At 44.6% G+C, this 11,423-nt stretch overlaps 1 pseudogene; it reads left to right on the forward strand.

Moving 5' to 3' along the window:
* Positions 1 to 3,380: 3,380 nt before the first annotated feature.
* Positions 3,381 to 11,423, forward strand: part of LOC105992983 — a 99,500-nt pseudogene continuing 91,457 nt past the window's right edge.

Raw genomic sequence — 11,423 nt, forward strand, 5'->3', positions numbered from 1 at the left:
AATAAATATGTCCTCCTTTTCCATGTTGTTACATTAATGACTCATGAGTTATGGGACCCTTGCATTAGCATCCCCTTCCATCTGTGTAGGTGTATTTATCATCAGGAAATGCTCATAAAAATAGAGAAATACAGATTTTTAGAAAGCAAAGGAAATCAGGTATGAAAGAGCATAGAAAGAGATACATTTACCACACAGAGATTAAGAACTAGCTTAAGAGATTTAGAATGCTAAAGGCAATGAGGAATAAGCCTAGTTGATAACTAGTTTTTCAATAACTAAAAATGGTTCCCTAGAACAGTTTCTGCTATACCTTAGTTATTATCATTTATTCTTTCCATCTGGAATTATTCCTTCTGTTCTGTCACAACTGTTAATTAGCCTCTGCCTTTTTGGTGCCATGACTGGCCAAAAAGTTTTCCAAATCTCACTTAGGCTATCCTTCTCATTCTGATTAGCAGTGACCTTACAAAAGCCTGGAAACTTTGAATTTCCAGAATTAATCTTCACCTGACATCTAAGCACATTCCTAGCATTAATTGCCGTGACCTAATGAACAAAACTTTTTTCAAAACAGTATCCTAATATAGGTAAAGTACATGAATTAGGGACTATTGTCAGGTATCAGTATGGAAGGAGCAATTATGTATTCCAAGTATGGTTTCTTTATTTTGCATTTACTAACTGAATGTTTGTTGTTCTTATTGTTGTTGTTTTGCCAGGCCTGGGGATTAAAATCAAGGATAGGGAATTATTCCTCTGCTTTTTTTTTTTTTTTTGCTCAAGGCTAGCACTCGACCACTTGAGGCACAACACCACTTCCAGGGTTTCTTTTTCTGTTTATGTGTACTGAGGAACTGAACCTGGGTTTCATACATTCTAGGCAAACACCATACCATGAAGCCACATTGCCAGAGCCCTAACTGACGTTAAGATGGCATTACATTTTCATTCCTAACTATGTATCATAATTTTGGCCAGAAACTTTAGCTAGAAAAGGACGAAGAACACAATACTAAGGCCAGTAAGGCTAGATGGACAATGAGTAACCATCACGGTCTAGCCAGCCACAGAAGGGCTTACCTTATAGAGCTGGTATAACAGACTGAGCGAGACAGCTCTTGAAACACAGCTTACCTCCAGAATGAGAGGGCCACCATGGTTCCATCCACATGGGGATGCTGGGGCACCTCCTCTAGTACCCATTCAATCAATTACTGTGTGTGTGTGTTAGAGAGAGAGAGACAGAGAGAGAGACACAGAGAGACAGAGAGAGACAGAGAGAGAGAAGGTCAGAATTGGCTCAGGCCAATAATTCTAACTACACAGGAGGCTGAGATATGAGGATCATGGTTCATAGCCAACACAGGCAGGACTGTCTTTTAGACTCTTATTGCCAAAGAGCCACTAGAAAACTGGAAGTGGCACTGTGATTCAAGTGGTAGAGAGCTAGCCTTGAGCTGAGGACCTGGGGTACACTGCCGAGGCCCAGAATTCAAGCCCCACAACTGACAAGCAGTGGAATTCTCACCACAAGATGTGGACTGAATAGGACCCATTGTCCTAGGGGGCATGGCAGAGAAGTCAGGCCAAGCTTCCTGTCAGCTGGGAGTCATGAGGAGGTCACCCGGCATCTCCATGCCTCAGTTTCCCCAGCTGCAAAACTGAACACAGTGAAGGATCCCCTTCCTTATGGGCATAAGGTAAGGATGAAAGAGAGCTATGTTTTGTTTCACAATCCCATACCTGTTGCACCATTAATAACACACACCTTCTGAGCCCTTTCTGGGTATCTTCCTGTTATATGCTCATAGAATTGCTGCGAACCATATCTGACTGCCGCTCCCTCTGTGCCTGGCCCTGCTCCAGAGATCTTTCTGTAGTAATCCCTTGTTTCCTTGAAACAGTCCCATGAGGAGATTGAGGGCCAAGGGTCGAGGCCCAACCCAGAGCTTCACCTGTGGTCAATAATCTGCTGCCATGCACTGAGTTTGGTACAATCCATCTTAACCAATGACTGAGCATGGCAATGAATGTCTACCATCCCAACTACAGAGGACCAGCCCTGCTGGTGCATGCCTGTCACAGATAGGAGGACAAGGATCCAGCCCAGCCAGACCATATATTAAGTTTCCATCTCAGAAATGCCCAAGACAGAAAAGCTTGGCTCGCATGGTAGAAGACGTGATTGGCAAGCCAAAGGCCTTGAGGTCACACCGTAATATACCAAAAAGAACCAGAGGCCCAGTGCCAGAGGCTCATGCCTATAATCCTATTACTCAGGAGGCTGATATCTGAAGATTACAGCTCAAGATTTAAAATAGTGTTCACCTCGGCCATCAGAGGTCATGATGAGAAGACCCAGAGTCTGACCTATGCTGTTGCGCTCCATACTAGCAGGGCTTACATCCTTACTAAGTGTTGGCCATGCTCTCTGTCCCTGGGAAGCCACCCCCTGCAGGCTGCACTCCCAGATCTTCCCAAGCTTCCACTGCCATGAATCAGGCACAAGGGAGTATACAGCTTGTTCTTGTATTTCAAGTGTCTCACCCTTCCAGGTCCCCAGACCTCAGCTGCGAAGCCCATGCACTCCGTAATGATAGCCGGTACCAAAGCATCCACCTCCTTTCTACAACCCACTTCTACACACATACACACACACACACACACACACACACACACACACACACACACACACATCCAGACTGGTGACAGAAGACTTGTCCATGCAGCACCTGCAATATGCCAACTGATCGCTCATCTGAGCGAAGTCAGGCTGTACAAGGAGAAAGATGATCTTTCTCTCTCTCTCTCTCTCTCTCTCTTTCTGTGCCTCTCTGGGTATCTCTCTTTCACACACACACACACACACACACACACTCTGATCAGTGCCTCTCCAGAGTTTTTTGGAGACCAGATGGCCCAGGAACACCAGCAAAAGCTGGCAGAGCTGGGAAATTTGATCACCCTGTGAGAACTGTTGACAGCTGGGGGAAGGGGGAGACAGGCCATGTGTATGTGTTTGGGGGGGAGGTGTTTTCCCATATACTCACTTTCTGCTCTGACCCCCAGCACCTTTTCTGGGACCCTCTTCAGGTGAAAGGGTGACTGAGCACAGAAGACAAAGGCTCACACAGCAAGGGGGCCTATCTTCTGCATCCAACACACCCTACCTCCAGAAAAAAGGAAATGACCCCAGAAGGCAGGTGTGGACATGCTGCTTCCCATCTCTGACTAAAGCCACCACATTCCCACCAGGGAGAGGAAGGGTGCAGATGTGCTGCTGTGTGGCTCCCACTGCTTCAGGCCAGGGGCTCTGTGGTGCCCACTCCTGACCCAAACTTTTATCTCACCATTTCCTGGGACACTGGCTGCTAGGGATGGGGATGGAATCCACGGCTCAACACCCACCCCCATTCCTGGGACGCACTTGTGGCAGAGCCCTGACCGGACTGTGGGGCACAAGAGAGGCACCGGTCCTGGTGTGGGGGGAGAAATCTGGTCCCGGGGTGCGGGACTGTGTGGCAGCCACTCACATGTGCTGCTGGAAGAAGCTGTTGGCAGCTGCTAAAGGTGGGGCGAGCAGTGATGGCAGAGGCATGGCGGACACTCAGGCCCAGAGTCGAGGACAGGAGGGCCAGGACCAGGTCAGGGACTCAAGCTGGCCAGAGGTGCACCATTGCACCATTACCTGAGGACCACAAGAGTCATTGTGGGTGTGAGCCAGAAGCACCAAGTTTGAAACTCTACTCCACAGTGATGGGGGGCGGGGAGCCGGGGCACAGGCAGGCACTTGGTGGGCCTGAGCAAGGCTTTTCCTCCTAGGCCTCGAGTCTCTTGCTCACCACTCAGCCACATCTATCTTCCTCAACTGCTGGTAGTGGTGTCAACAAACAGGGAATCCCGGTGCTTCCTGGCAGTATGGAATGTAGGTGCGACTGCCATTCTTGTATCCCATTGGTCAGAATAAACCATGAAAGAATGGGGGTGTGGCCGGAATCCTGTGATGCAGGCAGAATGGGCCGAGTCAAGATAGCAGCAGCCCCTTTCCCAGATAACTGTGTCCAATCCAGTTGGGGACAAGAGGGTGACCTGCTTTAGCTGGATGGCTGCACCCATTGTTGTGTATGTTAGTTTGTTTTCAGTCCCGGACATTGAACTCAGGATCTGGGCACAGTCCATGAGTTGATTTTGCTCAAGGCTAGCCCTCTACTACTGAAGCCACAAGGCTCTACTTCTGGCTTTGTTAGCACAAGTTGGACAGGGGTCTCAAGGACTTTCCTTCCTAGGGTGACTTTGACCATGATCCTCCTATCACAGCCTTGTAAGTATCAAGGAGGACTGCTGAGAGCCACTGGTGCCTGCCTAATCATTGGTCTTCCTGATGTTCTAGGACGGACCAGTGAGTTTCCTATCCTCGGGATTAAATGGTGGGAGCTGGAGCCCACAGCTCGAATCCTGGTCCTGCCACCTTCAAATGACAGGAGATCCTAAGAAACTCATTTTTATCCATATTATTACCAATGGAATGTGATCAATGTCATGACTGAATGAGCATTTGTTGAATGATTCTATGATAAAATTATACACAATTATATATAGGACACTGATCGATTTTAGTTAATATTTATGAAGCATTTAAACAATCATATTCATTAAATGGAGGCATAATGAAATACTTAAAAATTGGATGTCACATAGTAGAAAGGGGCCATTTTTTTCTGCCAGAACTGAGATTGGAACTCATGGTCTGGGTAATTCTGTTGCACTGTGTAGGAAGGGGAGGTTTGCCTCCTTGAAGGCAAGAAATTCAAATCTGTTTCTTAGGGCTGAAATCAATCCCTACCATTAGAAAACATCCTATTCGTGTACATTGTAAATATATTATTTATATTTACATACATATGTTGACTCCATATTGCGTTCAGTGTAGTTATTCATTTTATTTTTAGTCGTATTCATGTATCGATTGCTTATTTTATTGACTATTATGACATAGAATAGTGATTAAATAGATTACATAGGATATAGGTCTGCATATGTATTCCACTTCATACCTGACCCCCAAGACTTACACAGAAAAGGAAACATATGTCACCATCAGCTTCTTACTCCACGATTCATTGATTGGGAGTGCTGGCATCTGAACTCACAGCCTACAAGGCCCAATTCAGGAATGGGTGAGTGTCAGCATGCCATCCTGAGGCAAATTGAGCTGACAGGCAGTTCCTTGGACCTGAGATCGAGCCCCAGGTGTTGACAAAATAAGAACAGATTGACATGCAGATGGTAGTAAGCTAATAAGTATATATCTTGATAGAGTGCTAGAGATGTCTATGCATTATTCAGTTATATAGACTACATTCCTACCAATTTATTATGCCTCCATGTAATTAATGTTATTGTTATCATCCTTAACAAACTATTAAATAAATCAGTCAGTGTCTGAAATTATTGCATTCCTATAATAGTATTATTTTAATGCTTCATAAATATTAAATAAAATCAGACTCCTGAAGTCATGCTGTCCAGTTTTGTAGGGGCATCATTCACGATCAAATCATTCAACCGTAACATTGATAATATTCCATTGTTATTCCTATGGATGGGAACGAGTCTCTTAGTATCTCCTGCCATTGGTTGGTGTCAGGAGGGGGATTAGAAATCAGGGCCTACATTGCCACGTAGGTCTATGTCTTCCCCAATAGTCTGCCAACTTTCAGCAATGCAAGGTGATGTACCTTTGCTACAGTGTCATTCAGACCCGGGGGGGGGGTCACTGTGCAGAGGAAGAAAACATAAAAAGGCCATCTCACTGCATTTTTCCACACAAGGCCTGGTGTTCTAGGATCCCAGGATCAGTTGTGGGTCCAGTGGCTGAACCCCAGCATAGGATGATCGAAGCTGAGGCTGAGTTGCCACGACCTGAGTTCAAGTCCACTGCTGAGCAAAAAAATAAATAAATAAATAAAAGAAATTAGCTCCCTGGCCTACAATTCACCCTGTTTATTCTGCCAGAATGTGGATTTGAACTCAGGTTCTGAGTAAATCTGGAGCACCGTGAAAGAAGGGAAGCTCTCTGTACTTGAAGATAAGAAAGTCAGGCCTGTTCTCTAGGAGTGATTTCAAACCCTAACCCTGGAAAAAGTACTATTTATATACATTGTAAAGACAGGATTTGTCCTTACCTATGGATGCTCACTCCATACACGTTTGGTATGGTTGCTGCTTGTAATTTTTGTTTTATTCATTTATTTACCATTGATTTTACTGTGATGACACAGATTCCGTTTATAACATTGATGACATCCTATCACATGGCATCTAGATTTGTAGATGTGTTCTCCATCATGCCTGACACCCAGGAGATTCAGAGGAAAAAAAAGGTTTCACACTCAACTTCTTCCTCCATGATCCAATTGTTAGTGCTGGGATCTGAACTCAGGGCCTAGCAGGACCAAATGGAGAATTGTTCAAGGTGAACCCACCAGCCTGTGAACAACTGAGGAGTTAGGCCATTCCTATCATCTGACATTGATCCCCAGGCTGGGCCACGATAGTCATAAATTCATTATTTAAACATAGGATCTATATTTACATACATATGTGGACAACATCTTGCGTTTGGTGTACTTCTTATTTTCTGACTTGTCCATGGAAGTATTGTGTAATTTACTGATTATGGTGACAGATACAACAGTGCTTACATGGATGACAACCTATTGCTATGGCTGTAGGGTTTCCTATGCATACTCTACCCTAGCTGAGACCGACGACTTTCACAGGACAGGTAAACAGGTGAATCGATGGGCTTCTCACATCAAGATTCATCTTTTGGCAAGGTTCATATTTGAACTTAGAGCCTAGTAGGCCCAATTTGGGAAAGGGTCAAGGTGAGGACACCAGCCTGTGAGCAACGAAGGAGATATACTGTTCTCAGGACCTGATATCGAGTCTCAGGGAGGGCCAGCATAGTCTTAAATTCATAATTTAAACATAGGACCTATATTTACATACATGTGTGGACAGCATCTTGCATATGGTGAACTTCTCCTTGTTTTGTGTCTAATTCATGGAGGTATTGTGTATTTTACTGAGTATGGTGACAGGTATAACTGTGTGACATGGATGACAACCTGTTCCCATGGTTATAGGGTTGCCTATGCATTCTCAATCCTAGTTGAGACCCAGGACTTTTACAGGAGAGGAAAACATGTGCAATGACTGGCTTCGACAACACAATGAAACTTTTGTCAGTGCTGGGATTTGAACTGAGGTAGCTCTGTTGCACTGTGGGGGAAGGGGAAGCTCACCATCCTCGAATACTACAATGTCAGGCCTGGTCCAGGGCCTGATTTGAAGCCCTAGCACTAGACGAAATAAAAAGTTCACCTTTTTTAAACATAGGATCTCTATTTACCTACAGGTGTGGTATGCATCTTGCATTCAGTGTAATAATTCTTTTTATTTTGTGTCATATTTATGGATGTATTGTGTATTTTTTTGAGTTTCGTGACATATAACTGTGCTGACATGGATGACAACCTATTCCCATGGCTATAGGGTTGCCTATATAGCATTCTCCATCCTCGCTGAGACCCAGGACTTTCACACCAAAGGAAAACAGTTGGATCGATGGGCTTCTTACATCATGGTGAATCTTTCGGCAGTGCTGGGATTTGAACTCAAGGCCTAGCAGGACTATTTGGTGAATGGGTCATGGTGAACACACCAGCCAGTGAGACACTAAGGAACTAGGCCATTCCCAGGACCTGAGATCCAGCCCTGTTGTGGGGCCAATATAGTCATAAATTCATTATTTAAATAGAGGATCTATATTTCCATACATGGGTGGGCAGCATCTTGAGTTTGGTGTAGTCATTCTCTTTATTTTGTGTTTTATTCATTGATGTATTTTATATTTTCTTGAATATAGGATGACGGATATAATTGTGGTGACCTGGATAACCACCTATTCCCATGAGTATAGAGTAGCTTATACATTCTCCATCCTAGCTGAGACCCAGGACTTGCACAACACAGGAAAACAGGTGCAACTAAGGGCTTCTTACATCAGGGTGAATTTTTGGCAGTGCTGGGATTCGAACTCAGGGCCTAGGAGGCCCAACGGCCCAGTGGGTCCACGTGAACACACCAGCTTGTGAGCCACTAAGGGGCTGGGCCGTTCCCAGGAAATGAGATTGAGCCCCAGGGAGGCCACAATAGTCCTGCATGCATCATTTCAACATAGGATTTATATTCACATCCGTGTGTGGACTGCTTTGTGCATTTATTGTAGCTATACTATTTTGTAAGCTATTCATGGATGTATTGAGTATGTGATGACAGGTATAAATGGGCTGACATGGATGAAAACCTATTCCCATGGCCACAGGATGGGCTATGCATTCTCCATACTAGCAGAGATCCAGGAATTGCACAGTAAAGGAAAATACGTGCAACATCTGACATCAAGAGGAATCTTTTGGCACTGCTGGGATCTGAACTCGGGGTCTAACCAGCCCAATTGACAAATGGGTCCATGTGATCACACCAGCCTTTGAACCACTAAGGAGCAAGGACATTCTCAGGACCTGAGATGGAGCCCCCAGATGCAGATGCAGGAGGAGGGCACACAACAGTCATCCATTCATAAGTTGAATGTAGTTTGCAAATAAGTACATATTTGAATAGTGTAGGAGAGACGATGACCTGTGATGGAATCCAATCTAAGGTGTGTCTACTGATTCTTGGATCTTTCCCAAAGCCTCCATTTCATGAATGTGATGTTTATTTTCACGCTTAATCAACACTTCTTTACAAATAAGCGATACCCCATGTGTCTTGCCTATCATTTCCTACTCACATCATGCACGAACTATTCATTCAAGGATTAGATCGATCACATTCCATGACTCTTTGTGGTACAGAAACCAGTAACTCAGGATCTCCCACCATTGCCTTCTCATAGGGGGACTGAATTCAGGCCTCAGGCTTGGAAAACATACTCCTTATATACATTTTAAAGATAGGATTTATACTTCCATACAGATGTTCAGTACATATCGTATTTGGTGTGGTTATTCATTTTCTTTCTTGTTTTATTCATTTATTTACCATTTATTTTATTTGCTCTGTTGGCACCTGTACCATTCATTACATTGTTTACATATTTTCACATAGAATCTAGATTTGTAAATGTGTTCTCCATCATGCCTGACACCCAGTACTCTCCCAGAAAATGAAAACATGTGTCACACTGAGCTTCTTAATAAAAGATTAAATTTTTGGCAGTGCTAGGATATGAACTATGGGCCTAGCAAGCCCAATCATGAATGGGTGAGTGTGAACATAGCAGCCTCTAGCCAATGAAGCTGTCTGGTGGTTCCCAGGCACTGAGATGGAGCCCCAAGTTTGGCCAAAACAGCCAGACATGGATAGGCAGACGGTAGTATACAAATAAATATATATTAGTGAAGAGTGTCAGAGCTGTCTATGATTGAATGATATCTACTAAGTTCTTACCAACTATTAGGTATTTATTATATTGCCATTGAAATAATATTATTCTTTTCATGCTTAATAAACTATTAATTAAGATCAATCAGCATCCTAGGATTATTGCATCCAATTTTAGACTACATTGAAGCATGAACTATTCTTTCAATAGGTATTCTTATGCATGTGAACAAGTCTCTTGTGATCTCCTGCCATTGGTAGGTGTCAGGACCAAGATTTGAGCAAAAGCCTATGTTGACATTGTTGGCTTATGGCTTCCATGATAGCCTGCCAGCCATCAGCAATGGCAGGTCAGGTCCACTTTCCTACCATGTCATTCAGAACCAGGATGGTCACAGTGCAAACAAAAAATCGTAAAACTCCCCAGCCCTCTATAGCTCACCACTTTTTGTGCTTTCCAACTTTTTTTTTCTTCTTGCAAGCCCTCTGGGTCTAAGGTCCCAGGATCTGCTATGGGTCTGGAGACTGCACCACAGGCTAGGGCGATCGAAGTTGAGTCAGAGTTGCCAAGACCTGAGTTCAGGCCTCGTGGTTGGCAAAATTAACTAATTACTTAATTAATGAACTAAATTAAAAAAAATAAAGCTCCCTGGTTTGGAATTTCTGCCAGTTTTCTTTCCTAGCCTGGGATTTGAACACAGGGTTTTGGTAAATCCTTAGCAATGTGAGGGAAGGTGCAGAGATGCATCTACTTGAGTTCAAACCCTATGCCAAGACAAAAAAATAATTAAGTCACTAACCATGGCAGGGAGAAGTAGTTGTGGAGATGGGAGGGAAGGCATGGTAGATGTAGGGCACATGGGCATCAAAGATGGCGCTGAGAGTGAGTTGAGTGGGTAGAGCCCAAGTTGTTTATGTTAAAATCTGACTTTGTACCACAACCAGGCAAAGTGACATCAGAAAACAGACATCAGGGAATGTATAGAAAACTTAGGTGCATGATAGGGTGACCTCTACAGTGATTGGTTGGTTCCTTTTCCTCCCCTTCCATGCCACGCGGTTTTTTGCGTTGAAAAGTGCTTGCTGCATGGTAATAAACAAGTTCCTGCTTGACTTGACTCTCTGATGCATATGACTGTCTCTGGGCCTAGGGGATACTGGGAAACAGGTGAGTGACACACTTTCCTTTCCTCGGACCCCATCCATCTTCTGCGGAACTTAAAAAGACTCAACATCTGGCACCCAACATGGGGCACGAAAGTAAAATATTCTGGCTGAGGCTAAGGTGTCTCTACAGGTAAGTGAAACCCTTAGTATGGGTAATGCTATCTCACAGAAGGAAGAGGAGGGGCAACATTAGGCCTAGAGGGAGTAAAAGAGGACTTGGGAAGTGGTAAGTAAAAGGAATGGGTCAAATTCAACTGATCAGACAGAAGCATACACAGTGGAAGTCAAAATGAGGGTGAAGGTTACCCCCTCTGATGCGGGTGCCCATGACTGTCCTAGGCCCTCACCCTATTCCCGCAATTGGGGCAGAGGTACGGCGCTGTATGCGGCCCTACAGAGGGACCTGGGATGCATGGACCCTTATAGACCTTCCTAGGAGGGACCGAGAACCGGGGAAGTAACCTATGTGAAGTCCTACCCGGGAGCGGCCACCCGGGAGCCCTGACCCTGAGCCAAAGGATTCACTTCCCCAAGCATATTTGGTCAATCTGGCACCAGGCGCTAACAGACCATTGGAATAGTAGCCATGGGAAGCAAAGGATCTTAAAGAGCTCCGCAAGGCGGTGGTGGAGGATGGCCCAAACTCTCCTTGGACCTAGACCTTATTGCAGGACATTGCTCATCACCCATGTGTCCCTGAGGACTGGCTGGATGTGGCCAAAGCCGACCTCGCAAATTCTGTTTATTAAATGGTGTGCTTTCTTTTTTTTTTTTTTGTCAGTCATGGGGCTTGAACT

The sequence above is a fragment of the Dipodomys ordii genome, unplaced genomic scaffold (assembly GCF_000151885.1).
Source record: "Dipodomys ordii isolate 6190 unplaced genomic scaffold, Dord_2.0 Scaffold91, whole genome shotgun sequence".
NCBI classification, from domain to species: Eukaryota; Metazoa; Chordata; class Mammalia; order Rodentia; family Heteromyidae; genus Dipodomys; species Dipodomys ordii.